The 17,506-nt window shown below is 40.4% G+C and overlaps 1 long non-coding RNA gene across 1 annotated transcript; it reads right to left on the reverse strand.

Annotated features, from left to right (window-relative positions):
* Positions 1 to 761: 761 nt before the first annotated feature.
* LOC144267500 (uncharacterized) lies at positions 762 to 9,168 on the reverse strand. Its single transcript, XR_013346621.1, has 3 exons — positions 8,864 to 9,168; positions 2,521 to 2,679; positions 762 to 1,846 (listed from the first exon to the last, which is right to left on the reverse strand). It is a non-coding gene; the product is annotated as an uncharacterized LOC144267500 (long non-coding RNA).
* Between the last annotated feature and the right edge of the window lie 8,338 nt (positions 9,169 to 17,506).

Raw genomic sequence — 17,506 nt, forward strand, 5'->3', positions numbered from 1 at the left:
GTGACCAAAGGTGACTCACCATCTTGGGAGGCAGGATTCTGGACTGCAGCGACAGCTCAAGGAACTGCAATAGGCAGCAGCCGCTGGTTACTGTGTTCTACCATATTTAAATGAAAATATTGTAATTGTTAAATACAAGCGTTCTGTCCCTTACGGAGAAGACCAAATACTATCAGTATGCAGATTACTTTGTTTTATATCCCTTTTGCTAGAAAAATTCAGACAGGAAATATGGTGTCAATTCTTAATAGTGAGAGTAATTAACCATTGGAACAATTTACCAAAGGTTGTGATGGATTCTCCAACACTGACAATTTTTAAACCAAGAATGGATGTTTTTCTAAAAGATATGCTCCAGGAATTATTTTGGGGAAGTTCTATACAGTCGGCCTAACTAGATGATTATGATAGTCCCTTCTGGTTTTAGAATCTGTGAATCTATGCTGGTGCTCAGTAAAATGTTTTTAAAAGTGAACTGCAAAGCTGAGATGACAACTGAGTGAAGCTCAGAAATATGTGCCAAAAGGTTGTGGTGGGCATTGAGCACACAAATAAAGTGTGTTTAAAACTTATTTTCCCTCTGTGAAATATGCTAATGCTTCCTGGTTCATTAATGACATCTCAGAATTCATTCTATGTTACAGACACCAGAAGTCTCATGCAACCCTTGACACCTCAAACCTGGATAGTGCCTTGAGCAAGGGTGCGTTTACTGATGCATCTTTAGTCCGTATCCAAAGAAGCTGCAGCAAAGCACACAGTTTTTTGAATAAACTTTATTAATAACAAATGGGAAGAACAGGATGCCAGACATATATGCATGCACGTACATAAACACTAGGGCTGGTTGAAAATTTTCCATTAAAACTGTGTTGGAGCACAAGAGGGTAGTGATGGCAGTGCTAGCTGCTATCAGTGGCCTCAGAGTTGATGTGTTGGGGTAGGACTATGGCAGGCTATTCTGAATTGGAACTAATAAATCATACCTAGTTTAGCGGTAAGGATGAGTCAGCAGAAGAGTTCTCCATGTCGATGCAGGGTCCTAGAACCTGACATGTTACAGTGTTATTTGCCGTGTTGTTGTAGCCATGTTGGTCCCAGGATATTAGAAATACAAGGTGGGCAAGTTATTGGAGTTGATCAAATATAAGATATTACTTCATCCTCCTCGTCTCTCACACAGTAAGATAACTATACTGTATTCTTTAACCAAACATGATGAGAATGCTTGTTCCAGAGTTACAAGCTGATATTACAGTTTCTGTGCTATGATTTTGAGAACAGTGGCACTGATAAAGGAACTAAGAAAAAGCAAAAAGCTATATGGTGTTGCTTCATAAAATAAATAACCATTTCTGTGATAAGCTATCATTAACATGCCAAGGAGAAATATAATCAGAAAAATAACACAGGAGACCACAAAGATACTTTGCAGATTCAGCCATAAGCTGTAATTAATATATGTTACAACATCATCACCATACTATGTAACTATATTCTTATGATATACTTTTATATAACAAGAACTGATTTTAAGCCCATAGACGCTGGTATTGCTGAAAACATGCAAAAGTAAACCAGTTAAGCAAAAAGTTAAGCAAAACCAAAGGTCTGAGAAAACACTTGCCTCCTTCCCTGTGACTGTACAGAAACAGGGGAGCACGTAGGGCATAGGAGGCTCAGGACTGGCCTTGTGAGAAATGTTGGTACAGTCACTACGTGTGAACAGGCAATGATAATGTCCATGAAGTGCAACCAAATGTTGTAGGCAGAAGGAAGAATGAGAGGGCAAACGCAGCATTTTACTGATAGGCAACATTTTCTTTGTCCACAGCTCAAAAACAGCCTGCAAAATCAACACAATTCTGTTAGAGAAAGCAGTGAGGCATGAAGCTACTAAGATGGGGGTGGGGGTGGGGGGACACAGATAGATAAAAAGACAGAATGATCAAGCCAGGAGCAAAACCAAGCAGATGTAAATCTGCTGTTTCCCTGATATCACTGTTTATCATAGCACCAATATTGTCTCATTGTTTCCTTGTATTCCCCTGTTTGTTTGTATCCATTTGTAGTCTCGCATGGCAGGCAGGAGGAATAAGACAGACAAAGCACACAGAAGGTCCACAGCACATGACTAAACCCACACACATAGCTGTCACTTCATCAAAAGCACATAACATGGGGGAGTAGACTACAACACAACCCAAAGTAATTTGATTAGTACAGTGCAACCTCATTATGTTAGGATACTAGTACATATGGTGGTGAGATAACACACTCACCGGACACCACGTGCTGCCACATAGCTTCACAGAAGCATTTGATCAAGAAGAGCAACACATGCACAATGAGGTCATCATCAGCAGTATACCAGGTTACGAGCAGGCTAAGATTATATCCTCAGTCATTAGTCAGATAGGTTACACCATAACTGGGCCCATAACGACAATGAATAATGTGCAAAGGGTTAATCAGTTCAGTGATTGAATCATTATCTGTGGCTCAGAAGTATATACTAACCTAGTTGCTACAATTATTTGGTGGTGGTGATGGAACAGTTGCTGGTGGTTGTTAGTCATCCTGGTTCTTCATTGCAACCTTCTGTATGTCCCCCAACAATATGGCCGTGCACAGCCTCAATTTGCAGCATACATGGACTGCATTTTGTTCAAAGCACAACTAAAATGCAAGCACATTTGAGGATGCCAGTAGTTCACTGAACAACATTCCAGATCTTGCAAACCCTTCTGTGGGAGTGATCCAATTACCATCAGGGTCATCAGATTCAGCAAGAAGTGATATCTACAACATCTTGAGCTGGGCAAAAGCAGCTCTTATTACATTTCTGAAAAGTTATAGCTGGCACTCGCCCCAAGCATTTCTGGGGCAGAGGAAGCTAGAAGCAAGGACCTCTACAGAGGTCATGTAAAGGGAAAACTCTAGGAACAGCTAAGCTCAGGAGAGAGCCTAGATTGCTTTCATTTAAAATAAACTCCAGGAAGGGGTTAAAGATTGAACTAGAGCCAGTGAGTGTGTACTCTTTTTTAGAATGGGGGTGAGGGGTAGGAGGGGAATATTTTTTGAATTTTATGTACTGATGTTTACAAGCTAATGATATCTTCAAATATATATTGTTTAAAGGCTCCCCTCAGTAATGTAATATATTTATTTGTATATATGTGCTCTGTGTAACAAACAGAATGTTACCCTAAACCAGTGGTTCTCAACAAGCGGTGCATGTACCCCTCTGGGTACACAGAGGTCTTCCAGGGGGTACATCGGCTCATCTAGATATTTGCCTAGTTTTACAGCAGGCTACATAAAAAGCACTAGCAAAGTCAGTACAAACTAAAATTATATACAGACAATGACTTGTTTATACTGTTCTATATACTATACACTGAAATGTAAGTACAATATTTATATTCCAATTGATTTATTTTATAATTATATGGTAAAGAAAATGTAAGCAATTTTTCAGTAATAGTGTGCTGTTACACTTTTGTATTTTTGTCTGATACAAGTAGCTTTTAAGGGAGGTGAAACGTGGGAGTAATACAAGACAAATCAGACTTCTGAAAGGGGTACAGTAGTCTGGAAAGGTTGAGAACCACTGCCCTAAACTGTTGTAACTATTTTATCTTATTTTCTCCTTTTATTTGTGCACACCATGGCATCCTATGATGCCTTCCATTTCATATTATTATTATTATTTATTATTAAGGCTGTAATTATCTTATTATTATTATTATTTATTATTATTATTTATTATTAAGGCTGTAAGTCTTTCACGGAGGTCATGGAAGTCACGGATTCTGTGACTTTCCGGGATCTCCAGACTTCTGTAGTGGCCAATGCGGCTGACCCCAGGGACGCCTGAGCAGCTGAGGTGACCCCAGGGCCAGCTGCACCGGCCACTGCTCAGGCAGCCCCAGGCAGCTGGCCCCAGGGGCCGCCAAAGAAGCAGTATTCCTGGGCGCTGCCCTGGAGCAGCCATCCTGGAGCAGCGGCTGTGGGTCCCCGAGCCAGCCCTTTTCCTGCCCCAGAGCAGCAGCGGCAGATCCCCAGCAGGCCTCACCCCAGAGCAGCAGCAGAGGTGCACTGGAGCACACTCCTGCCCCCCCTCCCCGAGCATATCTGCAGCACCCTGGAGCCCCCAGAGCACCTAAGATTTAGTCAGGGGTATTTATAGTACAAGTCATGGACAGGTCAGGGGATTTTTGTTTATTGCCCACGACCTGTCCATGACTTTACTAAAAATACCCGTGACTAAATTATAGCCTGAATTATTATTTTCTGATGGTTTTTCTCATGGTGTGTTTGGGGGTGGAGTTTGAATTTCACAATTCTTAGAAATTCGTTCATGTTTTCACAAAATGATCAAGCTGTCTTGTGTTTCAGAAATGACTCTTTCACAGGATGGTGTTGTTACAATGTTGACAATAAATTACTTTACAGATGAGCCATTCATGTCTTTCCAGCATCTAAGAATAACTCTCTTAGCAACTGGTACACAAAGAGATCTAATTCAGTTGCTCCCATGGAATGCCGTGTCTGTCAAGACTAGCGTAACTGGATCCAGCTGAAGTTCTTGTGTAGTTATATTTTCAAGCATTTGTGAAAAGTTTGCCAAAATGTTCTAATTATTGACACCTCCAAAACATATGTTCCCAGCATTTTCCAGATTCCACCAGCATTTATATTTTTCAAGTTGAATATACTCCTGGAGGCTTGTGTGATGGATGCATATTTTATAAAGACAGACAGAAATAGAGTACATATGTACATCTTATTTTACAGTGAGAGTAACAGTAGCAACTTGAGCCAAGTTTGGAAAAATAGTCTCTCCAGGACTGAATGTAGGAATGTGAAAATCAGACCTATGGTCCATCTAGTCTGTATCTCATTTTCAACAATGGCCTATATAAGGTGCTTTAGAGAAAGGTGCAAGAAACCTTCTAATCCCTAGTAGTTAGAAATAAGTTTAAGATCTGAAGAATGAGGTTTAAAATCTCTTCCAAAATTTGTTAGCATTAATTATGGTAACACTGGATATTCTTGATATTGATATAAATGTCCAGTCTCACTTTGAATCCTGTTAAGTTTTTTGGTCTGAACAACTTCCTTTGGCAGAGTGTTCCACAGTTCAATTACACATTGTGTGACAAAATATTTTTTATCAGTTTTGAATTTGCCACTTTCTACTTCATTGAATGTTCCCTTGCTCTTGTGTTACGAGACAGGGAGAACAGAAGTTCTGGATCTCACTTCTCTGCACTATTAATTATTTTATTTCCTTTGTCCCCTGCTAATCTCTTTTCTAAGGCAAACAATCCCAGTTTTTTCAGCCTCTCTTCATATAAGAGTTTTCCCATCCACCTAATCAGTTTAGTTACCCTTCTCTGAAGCCCCTCTAATTCTGCAATATTTCTATTGAGATGAGGTGATCAGTACTGCACATAGTTGCAGATGAGGCCACAACAATGATTTATATAAAAGGCATTATAATATTAGCTGTATTTTTCTCTATGCCATTCCTTATGTATTCTAATATTCTGTTTGTTATTTTTATTATAGCTACACGTTATGCTTAGGTCTTTGTCAAACTGGCCACAGTGATGCCCATGTGACTTTTTTGAGTTAGTAGAGCTAAGTTAGAACTCTGTAAAATGTATGAATAGTTAATATTTTTCTTCCAGTGTAGATTACTTTGCATTTATGAATATTGAATTTCATTTCCCATCATGTTTGAACCAAGCTAGATGAATTGGCATTCCCTCTGAAGTGCTTCGATTTGACTAACCTAAATTATTTTGGTGTCCTCTGGAAACTTTGCCACCTAACTACTCTGTCCCCATTCCAGATCATTAATAAATATATTAAACACTGGACCTAACATAGAACCATGATGCACCCTGTTCACCTTTTACCATCATGAAAATTGACAGTTTATTCCCATACTTTGTTTCCTGTTTTAGTTTTTGGTTCAGGACAATAATTTGCATCTCACCTTGTGACTACTTAGTTTCCTTAGTAGCGTCTTGTAAAAGACCTTTTGAAAGTCAAACTGTATTTTGCCAATTTATTTTCCTTTATGCGCTACTTTATTGGCACATTCAAGAATTCTAAGAGTTTAGTGAGATGTTATTTATCTTTGCAGAAACTGTGTTGGCTGGACTTTATCATGTCATTTCCCATATGTTTTGTTTTGTTTTTTAATTATAATCTCAGCCATAATTGTAAGGCTTACTGGTCTGTAATTCCCCAGATCACCCCATGAACCCTTCTTAAATGTAGGTAGAATTATTAATCCTCTGGTACATAAGCTGTTTTTAAATGAGAAATTGCATAATTTTTGTTAGCAGCTGAGCTGCTTCATTCTTAAGCTTCTTCAGAACTCTTGGATGTGCCATTTGGGTATGGTGATTTATTGCTTTTAAATGATCAATTTGCTCTAGAACCTCTTTTTCTCATAGTGCCTCATCATTTTTACCAGAGAAGAGCAGGTCTGGCATAGGTAACTCCCTCATCCTCGGCAGTGAAGACTAATGCAAAAAATCATTTAGCTTCTCAGCAATGTCTTTATCTTCCTTAATTGCTTCCTTTACCCCCTGATATTCCAGTGGACCCATGAGTTCTTTTGTGGGCTTCCCACTTCTGATATACTTGAATTTATTGTTTGTTTTTATAGTTTTAGATATTGTTCATTTCAAGCTATGTAAGTTCCCTCTTGCACATTGCCTGCTGTAATTTATGCTCCTGTTTATTGCCTTCACCATGGTTAGATTTCCAATTTTTGAAGGATTTCTGTTTTGCCTGAATAGCTTCTAAAACCTTGCCATTTAGCCAGATTGGTTCACTCCTTGCCTTTCTGGCTCTCTTTTTGCTCAGTGGCAGATATGTCTTCTAAGATTCTATTGTTTAAGTAGTGTCTGCTGCATCTAAGGATTTTACTTTACTTTTTGCCTCTTGGGGATCTTTTTATTAGCCTTTTAATTTTATTCCATTTTCCTTTCTGTAGTTGAGCGTCACTGCCACTCTTTGGTTCCTTACTTCTCCCTAGGGATACTGAATTTAAGTATATTGTGGTTACTATTACTTAGTGACTCAGTTACTTCTTGAATCAGTTCTTATGTCACTCTTAAGACTAAGTTGAGAATAACCTCTCCTCTATGTGCTCCAGAACTAGTTGTTCCAAGAGGGAATAATTTAAAATGTTGAGAAATTTTCTCTAAACTTTATCTCACTTGCCATTTCCAGTCTCTAGCTGGGTAGCTGAGTCCCCCATTATCAGAGAGAGAAGGTAGGTGAGGTAATATCTTGTATTGGACCAGCTTCGGCTGATGAAAGGCAAGCAAGCTTTCAAGCTTACACAGAGCTCTTCTTGAAATCTGGGAGAGGTATTCAGTGTTACGAGGTGGAACAGATCGTTAAGCATAAGGAATTAATACATGTTGCAAGAGAAGATTCAAGATGAAGTGGGCAGTTAACAACTCTGCAGTCATAGGACAAAGGAGAGTTAGTGGTTGCAGATAGTTGCAATGAGCCATAAATCCAATGTCTTTATTGAATCCCTGGTTTTTAGTGTCTAACAAAGTTATGAATGCAAGCCCTCTGACACATCTTTTGAAGGTTTTATGCAGGTTTCCTTAGAAGATGAGAACCAAGATGTCTGATATGGAGTGATGGTTTTGTGAAAGGTGTTTGCCCAGGAGTGATTTGGTATTTTTGTTTTGTATCATTTTTCTGAATGAGTTCATTCAAGAGATTAGTGATTGTCTGGTTTCACGCACCATAGTTGTTGTTGGGGCATTCAGTGCACTGTGGATAGTCATGTGCAGGACCCCTGGATCTTGAAAGGTCTGTAATAGGGGTATTATTATTATCCCCTATTATCATTTTGTTAGATTTTGTTACCTCTTTAATCTCTCTCAACATTGTGCACTCAGTTTGATGGGGAACCTGGTGTATTGCCCTGATAATTGCACTGGGGCTTTATTCTTTTTTTATGTATTTCACCTCTGGGCACAAACTATGAGCTTCAGTGGGATAGAATTCATGCACCAATGTGTAGGTAGGCCATGGGGCTACAACACAACCTTTCCACACCTAGTCTTGCAGCCAATAGGCTGGAATAAGAGCCACCGATGCCCCCAATGGTGGGTGTTAAGGTCACTGGATCAGGGTAAAAACAGATTTCATGATTACCTACTATCCTGTCCCCAAACCTCTGCTACTTGCCAGCCTGTTTGGACTGGTGTGCAACTCCTTTCTGAGGCAGGGATGGGGGGCAGAAACTTCCATGTGCAGTTGGTCTGATCCCCTTCTTGGTGCAGCTTTGCAGCAGGCACAGGCACCGACTTTCCAAAGTGCCGGTGGAGGCTCGACTCCCATCTCTGCCCCAGATCCCACCCCCACTCCAACCCCTCCTCCAAGGCCCCACATCCACCCTCCCTCTTCCTGCTCCATTCTGCCCCCTCTCCCCCAGGGGTGCCGTATCGTCCCCTCTTCCCCCCCAGAGCCTGCCGCACACCGCAAAACAGCTGTTTACGGTGGGTGGGAGGTGTGGGGAGTAGGGTTGCCAACTTTCTAATTCCAGAGGTGAATGGGGTGGGGGTGAGGGATATGGGGGTGGCAGCTCTGGGAGGGGGAGAGGATGGGGGGAGAGTGCTATAAGTGGTACAGGGCTGGAACAGGTAGGTGTAGGGGGCGGGATGGGATGGGACAGGGCAAGGATGCAGTGCGGGGGGGGAGGAGGGATGCAATGACAGAGGGATGGGGGTCGGTGGGATGGGGAAGGATGCAGTGAGGGGGATGGAGGTGCAGCCTCATTCCTAGCACTCGGAGACGGGGATACACATACCTTGAACTCCAGGGTGCTGGCGATGGGGCGACAGACCACGGTTCGCCGTAGGGCATGCGCCACAGCTCAGCTCGAGTCCAGCAGCCACATGAGGAGCGTGAGGAGAAGGGGGCTGGGCAGCAGGTGCGCGCCATGCGACCCCTCAACAGCCACCTGCTGAGCGCTTGCAAGTGACGCTCACACTAGTTCCTCCCCTGCCCTGACTCAGCCAATGGGAGCTGCGCCTGTAAGGGGGGGCAGCACACGGACCCCCCCCTCCCCCCGGCAGCTCCTAAGGCTAGGAGCCTGCTGCCGGACAAGATGGCTGCTTCCCGACCTGGGAGCTGCGTGGTGCCACTGCTAGCAGGGAGCCTGCCAGCCCCGCTGCGGCGCTGCAGACCGGACAGTCAACCCTGGAGCACCCACGGACTCAGCGCCTATGGCAGCAGGGCTTAATCAGTGGTTCTCAAACTTTTGTATTTCCCCTTTCACACAACAAGCCTCTGAGTATGACCCCTCCCCCTCATAAATTAAAAACACTCTTTTTTATATTTAACACTATTATAAATGCTGGAGGTGAAGTGGGGTTTGGGGATGGAGGCTGACATCTTGTGACCCCCCACATAATAACCTCATGACCCTGTTTGAGAACTCCTGGAAGTGGTGCAGAGGGAGTTGTGTGGACACTATGCACCGCGGTGGGTTTCTCCTTTGTTTTTGCATGTACCTGGTCACTTTTACATCATAAACAAATACTGTCAACTTGAAAATTAAAGAACCAATACAAACACCAGTGTGTGTGTGATTGTGATATGGGAATATAACATTTCATGCCACTCTCTGAACTGATGAGGAGGTACTGTGGGAGAAGCAACTGGCTCCCTCCTATTATTGTCTGTCGCATGACAACACCTGCAATATGCTTGGAGCTGTTTACATGTATAAGAAAAGTCTCTCCCAGAAAGAGTTTTCTAGCACCTTTGGCAACAGGCAGATCATAGACAATAACTGATCCTCCATCCAGCAGAGGATTAGGGGTGAGTGTGCTTTTCTGCATTTGCTCTCACTTAATTGGGACCTTGCCTGTCAATAGCTGTTGTTTCTTGTCTGTGCTATTGTCTTCTGCACTCATCTTGTTAACATGGTGTCCTACCTAACCAGGCCTACAAACAGGAAGTGAGAGTAGGGTCAGGAACTTCTAATTCCTAAATTAAACTAATATACTGCATTTAAATAACACAGATGGAAGCTTAATTGAAGAGAGGTTTATGAGAATTAAAAAGGTTTGGGAAGGTGTGTGTGAGACAGCAACATATTTTAACCTTCATGGCACTTTCATTTCTTTGTCCTTGGAGAAAAAATAGTATCATGTACTGCATGTGTTGGGTTAAATCACCTCTGGTGTAACTCAGAGAAGTCAATGGTGTTACATCACCAGGAATGAATTTCTTTAGTTTTGTTTAGTTTTTCTCAAAATACAGATATAAAAATATTGGTGCATAGCACAATCAATCCTAGTTAATACAGCTCATTTCAGGAAAATTCCCACAGCCTCTATAAAGGGCTGGCTTGTAGAATCATAGAATATCAGGGTTGGAAGGGACCTCAGGAGGTCATCTAGTCCAACCTCCTGCTCAAAGCAGGACCAATCCCCAACTAAATCATCCCAGCCAGGGCTTTGTCAAGCCTGACCTTAAAAACTTCTAAGGAAGGAGATTCCACCACCTCCCTAGGTTATGCATTCCAGTTTGGATAAACGAAATATAAGTAAAACACTCACATGCCCATAATACCAGTGATCTGAATCAAACAGGATTAGTAGTGAAGAGAACTCCCCTTAATAAAGAGTCAGGTTGTGTACAGTCACTAATATTTATTAAACTGAACTTCCCAAGACCTCAACATTTATAGGTCAGTGATTCTTGATCAGAAAAACATGTTTAGTGACTCTAGAATCAACAGTAACATAAATCACTATCACACTTCTATAGTGATTATCATGCTGTCTGGTATGGTTCACAACTGAAAGTGCTAATCTCAGGTCAGACTGTTAGCATCATAGCGATGTCTCCTGGTCACCAGAGTTGGTAGCTTCATAGATTCCAAGACCAGAATGGACGTGTTGTTCCTTGACTTTAGCAAAGCTTTTGACACTGTCTCCCACAGTATTCTTGCCAGCAAGTTAAAGAAGTATGGGCTGGGTGAATGGACTATAAGGTGGATAGAAAGCTGGCTAGATTGTCGGGCTCAACAGGTAGTGATCAATGGCTCCATGTCAAGTTGGCAGCCGGTATCAAGTGGAGTGCCCCAAGAGTCAGTCCTGGGGCTGGTTTTGTTCAATATCTTCATAAATGATCTGGAGGATGGTGTGGATTGCACCCTCAGCAAGTTTGCAGATGACACTAAACTGGGAGGAGAGGTAGATATGCTGGAGGGTAGAGATAGGATACAGAGGGACCTAGACAAATTGGAGGACTGGGCCAAAAGAAATCTGATGAGGTTCAACAAGGACAAGTGCAGAGTCCTGTGCTTAGGACGGAAGAATCCAATGCACCGCTACAGACTAGGGACCGAATGGCTAGGCAGCAGTTCTGCAGAAAAGGACCTAGGGGTTACAGTGGACGAGAAGCTGGATATGAGTCAACAGTGTGCCCTTGTTGCCAAGAAGACCAATGGCATTTTGGGCTGTATAAGTAGGGGCATTGCCAGCAGATCAAGGGACGTGATCGTTCCCCTCTGTTCGACACTGGTGAGGCCTCATCTGGAGTACTGTGTCCAGTTTTGGGCCCCACACTGCAAGAAGGATGTGGAAAAATTGGAAAGAGTCCAGCGGAGGGCAACAAAAATTATTAGGGGACTGGAACACATGAGCTATGAAGAAAGGCTGAGGGAACTGGGGATATTTAGTCTACGGAAGAGAAGAATGAGGGGGGATTTGATAACTGCTTTCAACTACCTGAAAGGGGGTTCCAAAGAGGAAGGCTCTAGACTCTTCTCAGTGGTAGCAGATGACAGAACAAGGAGTAATGGTCTCAAGTTGCAATGGGGGAGATTTAGGTTGGATATTAAGAAAAACTTTTTCACTAGGAGGGTGGTGAAACACTGGAATGCGTTACCTAGGGAGGTGGTGGAATCTCCTTCCTTAGAAGTTTTTAAGGTCAGGCTTGACAAAGCCCTGGCTGGGATGATTTAATTGGGGATCGGCCCTGCTTTGAGCAGGGGGTTGGACTAGATGACCTCCTGAGGTCCCTTCTAACCCTGATATTCTATGATTATGGTCATCTAGTCTGACCTCCTATATAACATGTGCCATAAAACTTCCCCCCAAAATTCCTAGAGTATATCTTTGAGAAAAACATCCAATCTTGATTTAAAAATTGCCAGTGATGGAGAATCCACCATGACCCTTGGTAAGTTGTTCCGAAGGTTAATTACCCTTATTAAAAACTTACTCCTTATTTCCATTCTGAATTTGTCTAGCTTCAATTTCTAGCCATTGGATCGTGTCAGCTCTTTCTCTGCTAGACTGAAGAGCACATTATCAAATATTTGTTCCCCAAGTAGGTAGTGATATTGTAATCAAATCACTCGTTAATGTTCTCTTTGTTAAGCTAAATAGATTGAACTCCAGGAGTTCAATCACAATAAGGCAATTTTATAATCCTTTAATCTTTCTGCTGGTTCTTCTCTGAACGCTCTGTAATTTATCAACATCCTTCTTGAAATGTGGACCCTAGAAATTGGTACAGTATTTTAGCATTGGTTGCACCAGTGCTAAATATAGAGGTAAAATTAATCTCTCTATTGCTACTTGAAATTTCCTGTTTTTTATCACAACTCCCAAATTTTTTTCATTGCTTCCCAGGATAGAGTCCCCTATCCTGTTAGTATGGCGTGCAGTCTTTGTTCCTAGATGTATACCTTTACATTTAGCTATATTAAAATGAATATTGTTTGGTTACACCTAGTTTTCCAAACAATCCAGATCACTCTGTGTCAATGACCAATTCTCTTCATTATTTACCACTCTCCCATTTTTTGTGTAATTGGCAAAGTTTATCACTGATGATTTTATTTTCTTCCAGGTTATTAATAAAAATATTCAAGAGTGTGGGGCCAAGAACTGATCCCAGCAAGACTCCAGCAACACACCTGCTTGTTGATTTTCTCTTTACAAATTATATTTTGAGACTTATCAGCTAACCAGCTTTCAATCCATTTCATGTGTGCTATGTTAATTTTATATCATTCTAGTGTTTTAATCAAAATGTTTTGCTGTACCAAGTCAAATACCTTACAGAAGTCTATTACAGCAACACTATTATTTTTATCAACCAAACTTGTAATCTCATCAGAAAAAGATATGAAGTTAGTTTGACAGGGTCTGTTTTCCATACAACCATGTTGATTGGCATTAATTATATTTTCTGCCTTTAATTCTTTATTAGTTTATTAACCATATCAGCCACTCCATTACCTTGCCCGGGATTGATGTCAGACTGACAAGGCTTAAATTACCTGGATCATCCCATTTACCCTTTTTTCAGTATTGGCACAATATTAGCATTCTTCCAGTCTTCTAGAACTTCCTGGAGCTCTAGCGACTTATTGAAAATCATCATTAACAGTCCAGCAAGCTCCTCACCCATCTCTTCTAAAACTCTTGGATGTAAATTTATTTGGGCAAACTTATTTAAGAATGTCTAGCTTTAGTTTCTGCTGTTTAACATCCTTCTGAGATACTGGTAGTCCTACAGTGGGCAGACAAAGAAGTTCAGGCTTGACTGAGTGCTTGTCTACAGGGTGCTAGCACAACACACCGGAGGAGAGTGATTTGTAAAGTGCTGTAATGTGTTGAACTCTAAATGCCCCATGTAGACTCTGCTGGTGCATTTTAAAAGTACCTAGTTTTTGTTAACATAAGGACTACATTAATGTGAAGTACGTAGAGGATGGATGCAGGGTCTACACAGGGCAGTTAGCATGCAGCATGTTAGAATGCTTTACAAATCATACCCTTCTGGTATACTTTGCTGCACCAAGTAGGCAAGTCCTGCCTGCCCTTCACACACTTTGGAGATGTCACTTTAAATGCAAGCATGTGCAGTGTGCATAGATACTCACTAGAAATGGGAGATAAGTGGTAGATCAGACTGATTAACAACTGAGTGAATTAACAAGTCTATTTATTTTGGATTTGTTCCGTTAATTATTATTATCTTTTTCTTCTGCAAGTGGCCAAGAAAGGAGGGTGAGGAATAGCTGGTGCTGTTTGCACAGGTCTCCTTGCTACAGAAAAATGGCAAAGGTTTAAGACTGTGTTGATGACAGCTATAGCCTACTTAGTCATTTCATTTTTCACTAGACTATGACCTTATTTGTTTATATATATGATTTGGGGAACAGGACCATGACCATCTCTCCTTTTGGATTCCTGTATTAGGTTTCAGGTTTTACCAGGTACTGATAGAAACCTGACTCTTCCTGTGTTCTGTGTCTTCTGATTCAAAAATCAAGAATTCCTAACTGTACACAATATAATGCCCTACAAGGGACACGTCAAGGAATGGGTGTGGATATAGCAGATAAGGTTTGTCAGGATTGTGTATCTTAGTGTTCTTAGTATTTCTCATATACTAGGTGATATTTTGGGTTTTCAGGGAAATTTTACTAGTGTGGGAATGTATTAAACAAGTGTAATGTTCGTTGCTACTAAGGAAAGCCTTTCCTTGAAATGCAGGAATAAAAGTCTTCTTGACTTTCACCAATGGACTAATTTTCTATCATGTATTGGCTTTAGAATTCTAGATACAAATGGACATTTCTGTTTGTTCATGATGCTGTTCTCAGTAAAGTCCAAAACAGTCCAAGGACTTTTGTTATTTCTGTGGCTTAAATAGTCTTTATTTTCCATTAAATATTAATACAATCAATTGTAATGGACATAAATACACAATTAAACATTTAGCTTCAACTAGGAACATATCAAAGCATATTACACATTAACTGTGATAATTATTTTCCATCCCCAAATATACTTGGATTTATGGTAGTTATCAACCATTCATAGAAAAAGGCAAGCAATAAGAAAAAAGAGAAATAAAGAAAATTCTAATTAAAAGGTAATAGAATACAGATAGAAGTGACATGCAAATACAGTCTCTTGTTTCCATTTATACATTTAATTTTCTTAGTGCGAGAAGACTCTCTTTCATCAGTGAATTTCTGTGGGAATAGTGAATAGTGGAATATCTTCTAGCTGGAAATTACTAGATTGAGAGGGTACTACGTTGTATCTTATTTCCCCTGCAATTCATGAAACTCACAAGTTTACATCACCTAAAGATAAATATTTATATGATGTAAATCAGTAATTTTGAAAGTATTTTTTTTGTGTGTATATGTGTATGTATAGGTGTGTGGGTGTGTGTGCGTATATATGTATATCTAACTCCCAACACAAGAGAGGTTATTTGTGATTTGTATATTCCTTTATAACTGTGCATCATTTTAAAATTTAAAGATAGTAACTAAGAGTTGTAGGTATACAACTACTGATGGAATTTTATTGTATGTCTTAGACATGAAAATGACATCAGCGGTATCAATGATCAACAGTTATGTAAGAAAATTGATCTCTAGGTGCATCCATTAATAATCTTCAGTATTCCTTATCTTCTGAAGTACATTTGGTACTTGCCTACTGTATGTCAGCCATTTCTGTTAGGGAGCTCAATAAACAATTAAACCGCAGACCACACCAGGCAGCCTGAAATAACACCTTATGTTGGAAGAAGAAGTAGTTACATTTTTTTAAGCAAGCCTCAGGGAAATAGTGTAAACACAGCTCCATATTTTTGCACAGAACTCCTACTGACCACAATAGGAATTCCATACAAGGGTTCATAAAGACAGTTAAAGTGCCCTGTCTCTTGAAGTTGGGAATATACATCATAGAAAGCTGCCTACTGAACCTCTACTCCACTGCACTTTAAGGATTGCTTAACTGTCCTGAGTTCTGTGCTACAAGTACCCCATTCTGTATGTGGTGCAATGAAATGCTGTCTCTGTACAGTAGCAAACCAAATATAGGGCCTGTGAAATCCAGTTTGACACAGATTAGTTATAGAAAATTCTTTCCCTAAGATTAACAGATTTAGGCTTGAGCTCTGTAACTCTTGTAACTTCTAGAAACTCACATAGCATCTAAAATCTCCCAAATCACCAGTTCCTGATTAAAGGTAACATTTCTTAAAGGGATTATCAAATCAGTAACACAACTACACAGCATATTAGATTGGTACCCAATACCATCTTAAACTATACCTCATGTAGTTTTCTAATTACTGTGTACTGCAATTTAGGTGTGTCACTGGTACCCTTGCTCTAATTCCTCTAAACATAGGGGAAACAGTAAATTCCCAGAGGCCCTTCATATTTTTCCAGGAAGTGCTAACTTGAGAATACAGTTACGTCACTACAGCACTGAGAATGTAGCTGGCTGGTTTTGCAATTTAATTCCCTGAAATGTGGCCTTCTAATGGCACAGCTCTGGGGATTGATCACAATGTCTGAGTGGATAATGCTACATTATCTGCCAAAAAAACTGAGTAGCAGATGTATAGATGTCCATTTCTACTTGAATTCAGCTACCACCATCTTCACTAGACTATAGCATAACTTGTTAAAGTAACGTTGATTTTTCTGACTTTTAAAATCAAACAATATTTTAGTTTAAGGTAGAAAACCTTGTGTTTAAGTGTAGAAGATAACAGAGAGAACCTACACTTCAAAATGAATGTATTTCTTCATTCTTAAAGATTGCTTTTCAACTATATTTGTCAATCCTCCTAGTGGTGTGAAAGAAGAAAATGTGACTGAGGCTTTAATCCTGCAAGCTGCTCTGTGTGAGTGAACCCTTGCTTCTTTGGGCTCCGTGTGTGTGCACAATGGGCCACCCATGCAGAGAAACTTGCAGAATTAGTTTGTGTGATTTAAATAAGACACTCATATCGTGAAACTCATGTTTGCCAGTCAGAGTCTTCAAAAATTTGTAAACATTACAAATTCAGTACATAAATGTATACACTCCCATATTTTAAATATGGGAATTAAAATATAAGGCCACATGACTCCCTGTGGATATCTAAACTAATACCTATACTTCCTGAAATATATTCATTTAAAGTCACTCCATGAAATAGCACTTCTTAAAATACACTGGCTAAATCTGCAACTGGTATAATTCCACTGAAGTCAATGGAGTCGTGACATAGATTAATTTGGCTCAGGGTTTCTAGAATTGACACTGTTGTTGGCCTGTCAGCACTACTCAAGTATTAGTAATGTCATTCTTAGAATTCAACTTTTTCCAGTGCCATAAAGGCTAAATCAAAATAGCCCTCACTCAGCTGTGTGCAAGGTGAATCTTGGCCAACTTTTTGGAAGTGGCGCTACTTGTACTAAGATTGTTCCTTTTGCAGTCCACAAAATGTGGAAAAACTCGAATACATTAAAGTAATTATTTCAGTATCATTCTTTGGAGAAACTTTCCACACAACAAAATGTCAATACTTTGGCATTTATCAGGAATCAGTTTGATGCTAGGAATATTCCATGGAAAGCATTACAGGAATTCACATTTTAAAATGTTACAGACATTCC

This window comes from Eretmochelys imbricata, chromosome 7 (genome assembly GCF_965152235.1).
Source record: "Eretmochelys imbricata isolate rEreImb1 chromosome 7, rEreImb1.hap1, whole genome shotgun sequence".
NCBI lineage: Eukaryota > Metazoa > Chordata > Testudines > Cheloniidae > Eretmochelys > Eretmochelys imbricata.